This window comes from Octodon degus, unplaced genomic scaffold (genome assembly GCF_000260255.1).
Source record: "Octodon degus isolate 3935 unplaced genomic scaffold, OctDeg1.0 scaffold00089, whole genome shotgun sequence".
NCBI classification, from domain to species: Eukaryota; Metazoa; Chordata; class Mammalia; order Rodentia; family Octodontidae; genus Octodon; species Octodon degus.
In genome coordinates, this window is record NW_004524665.1 from 3,388,356 (window position 1) to 3,392,356 (window position 4,001).

Below are 4,001 nucleotides of genomic sequence, written 5' to 3' on the forward strand. Positions count from 1 at the left end.
GCCCAAGGCAAAGGCATCAACACTCACCACTTTAAAAATGGAAAGAAGGGGCTGGTGAGATGGCTCAGTGGTCTAAAGCACCTATTTGAACAAGCTTAGCAAAGCAAAGGGACCACGGTTCAATCCCCCAGCACCACATGCCAGCCAGCCCTGCCCTCTGGTGGGCTGAGCTGGCCACACACACACACACACACACACACACACACGTAAATAAAGATTAAAAAAAAATTAAAAAAAATAAAAAAATAAAAATGGAAAGAAAAAAGTCATAGCTCTTACTTTTCTTCTTTTTTATGCAAAGGGTCACATGTGACATACAATATTGTTTTATTTTTGTTTAATCTGTTGAGGTATTCTTTCCATAGCAATTCCTCCCTTGTTCCTTTTTACAGCTGTATAGTTCTCCGTTATGACTATAGTGGCCTTCACAGTCTTTCCTGGGTTGTTACTTTTTGCTGTTTCAGACAATGGTACATTGAACATCTTTATACATTTGTCATTTAAAAAATGTGTTCCGGGGCCAGGGAGATGGCTCAGTGGAGTAAGCGCTTCCCTGGCAAGCGCAAGGGTCTGAGTTCAATCCCCGGTTCCGCAAAAAAAAATAAATAAATAAAAAATGTGTTCCTATACTTGTAGGAAAAGCCCCTGATATGGGAATATGAGTTAAAGAATCAGTGGCTGATAGTGGCATACCCCTACCATCCCAGCTACTAGAAGCCTGAGGCAAAGAGGATCACAGATCCAGCTTAGCCTGGACAACTTAGTGAGAACCTGCTCAAAATGAAAAGTAGAAAGGGCTGGGGATGCCACTTGCAGAAGAGCACCCCTGATTTTGAACTCCAACATAGGGAGAGAAAAAAGGTGGTGTTGGAGTTCGTGTTGACAGTTACCCTCCATGGGGGGTTTGGGCCTGGGCCTGCCCACCACAGTGAATGAGGCCTTTGCTCTGCAGCTTCACCTGCACAGTGCCACAACATCAGGTTGTTGGGTGTCACTCATGTAGGGTCACACTCACTTGTGTCCCCTGCCTGAGGCCCCCAGAATTGAGCCCCTCCCCAGCCTGGTGCTCCGGACATCTTACCCACCCATCGCTGCTACTGTGTCTTCGGCAGCAGGGAAGGGCACGTCATGGATTCCAGAACCTCTTGCTGTCCAGGCGCTTGCAGAGTGAGGTGCTGCAGCAGAGCCCCATTAACATCACTGTACTCGGGAGGAGAGAGGCTGGGATAGGAGGTGACTTGCTCAGGAACTCACAGCTGCCACTAAGGAACCCTTTCCCTGCCTCCCCTCCCCCTCCTAAGACCCTGGATTTACACCTCTGCTTCTCTGTTCCCCAGAGCCCCCAGGAGCCAGAAGCCGTGGCCAGACCCAGGCCAGAGCTTCAGGCTCTGGATCATCTGTGACAAGAAGGAGCCCAGCTAGGGTTGGTCTGTGTCCACTGGGCCCTATGGGTCCAGGCCCCTGCACAGTGGCAGCTCAGGAGATCCCAGTGGTCTTCAGTCGCCATCCCCTTCCCAGAGGCCTGCATCCATGCTGGCTCTGTGCCTGGCTGTCACTCTTCCTCCCCAGCGGCTCCTCGTGGCGGCTGCCTGCCTTCTGCCTCCCATTAATCATGTGTGCAGGATTTATTTTCTCCAGCAATTTATTTCCGAAAATGCAATCGGGGTGTGCCTGCAGGTGGGCCGGATACTTTGCTGCTGCTGCTGCCGCTGCCTGAGTCACTGAGCCCGCCTGACTGGCAGGCTGACAGGCATAATTGTAGGTGCCAGCCTGGCCAAGGACACCAGTGACCCAGGGTCCAGCCCCATCCCCACATCAGGGTGCATCTGGTGGTCCCAGGAGGCCTAGGGGCTCCAGCTCCCCACCCCTTTCCAACTAACTGGGGCCAGCTGGCTAAGGAGTGGGGATATGGCCCTGTGTCAGTGTCAGCATCAGAGGTCTTCCTGACACTCCAGGTGGTTGATCTTTTCAGTTTCCTGCAAGGAGAGGGTCTTTCCTCCCATTCCCCTCACCAACATGCCAAGCAGCATGGCCATGATTCCTGTGATGGGCACAGAGGGGACACTGGAAAGGTAATAATCGCTGCCACCCCACAAGGCCTTTTTTTCCAGGGCTCCCTTACATCCCAGTCTTACCTCTACCTCTGCTGTAGGTCACAAGGCTAGTTCAGGAGACCTGTCCCTAAGGGCCACTTCAGGTCCTGAGTTAGTGTCCCAAGGAACAGGAAGGGAGAGAGGGTGTGTGGGCAACAGAGGACCACCTGGCCCTGGCCCTCACCAAGCCCTCTGAGGCCTCACCCATGCTGCCTGCCCTGTCAGAGGTGCCAGGAGCACAGGTCCTAGCCTGTGGGCACCGTCTTCTTCCTTGGGATCCCCAGACCCCACCAGTGCCTTGCTTCCCTACCTTGCCTGCCCCCCTGGGCACCTCTACAGTTGCACAGAATTCCTGCTATGCAAAGCTATTGCCCCACAAACAGACCCACTTCTTGAGTATATGAGCATGTACGTGTGTGTGCGTGTGTGTGCAGGTGGCTGCAGCAGGCGAATCACCCTGTTTATGCCTCGCTTGCTGCCATGATTGCCTCTGGGGATTTATTGGCTTTGTATGCTCACCCTGCACCCTCCCAGCCTTGCCCCTGGTCCCTGCCAGGCTGCCAGCCTCTGAGAGGCCCCAGGTGAGGGCTCTGCACAGGGACTGGATGTGCCCAGCAGAGGGTGGCTGAGGCCCCCAGAGGGACCCCTGGTGTAGGCGCAGCACCTCCTCCCCCTGCCCTGTGCCTGGCAGCTGAGCACTGCTGAACAGAGTGGCTGGGCACCTTAGGAGGGACCCTGGGCATCGAGCCAGTCGGGTTGTGCGGCATGTAAAGGTGACGCCCGGCTTTTCCCTCCCTGCTGCAGGCCCCAGAGCTCACATGTGCTCTGTGCCATTTGCTGTCCTCATGCCTTCACCTGCCACACTATGCCCTGTTCCTGCCTACTGCTCCCTGCCCAGGCCCAGGGAGGTGGGCTGGGCGGTGGCCAGGGCTGGGGCCAGCGCTGCAGACAGGGTCTGGCTTAGTCGCTCCTCATCTCCTGCGGGGCAGACTCAGAGCCTCAGTGACCTCATCTGTAAACTGGGTTTGACAGTCCCAGGTGTGATCAGTGACCATGAAGGCTTAATACACTATAAAACATCTTGATTCATGAAGTAGCCTTCATTCAGCCAGCACTGGACATTAATCCATGTTTCAGTGAAACTCCATCAATAAGCTCTGCATCTTCAAAATTTTCCACTTAATGCCTGCACTATAAGAAAAAGAAGGCGGGGGGGGGGGGCTGGTGAGATGGCTCAGTGGTCTAAAGCACCTAGTTAGAACAAGCTTAGCAAAGCACAGGGACCACAGTTCAATCCCCCAGCACCACATGCCAGCCAGCCCCGCCCCCTAGTGGGCTGAGCTGGCCACACACACACACACACACACACACACACATAAATAAATAAATAAATAAATAAATTAAAAAGAAAAAGAAGGGCCAGGGAGATAGCTCAGTAGAATAAGTGCTTGCCTGGCAAGTGCATGGTTCTGAGTTCAATCCCCTGTACCAGGGGAAAGAACAATCACTTTTGTAATCCCAGCAGGAGGCTTGCCCTGAATTTGAGGCCATAGTGAGTTCAAGTCCAGCCTACACTACATAGAAAAAAAAATCATTCTTTTGTTTTGTTTTGGTGGAACTGGGGATTTGAACTCAGGCCCTGGTGCTTTCCAGGGAAGCACTTATTCCACTGAGCCATCTCCCTGGCCCCAAAATAATTATTCTTAAGCTTTTCTGTTAGCACCATGCTACCTGCTGGTTTGGAAGAGTTAAAGCACCATTGGACCCACCAAAAGGAAAGTAAAAGGCAAACAAAATAAATTTCATCTTCAGAAATTAAGCTATTATTAATGAAAGCACTAAAATTTCTTTTTACACAGATTCAGATAGGAGTTTAGAGGGATGGAACATGGAATTCACACTGTAAGT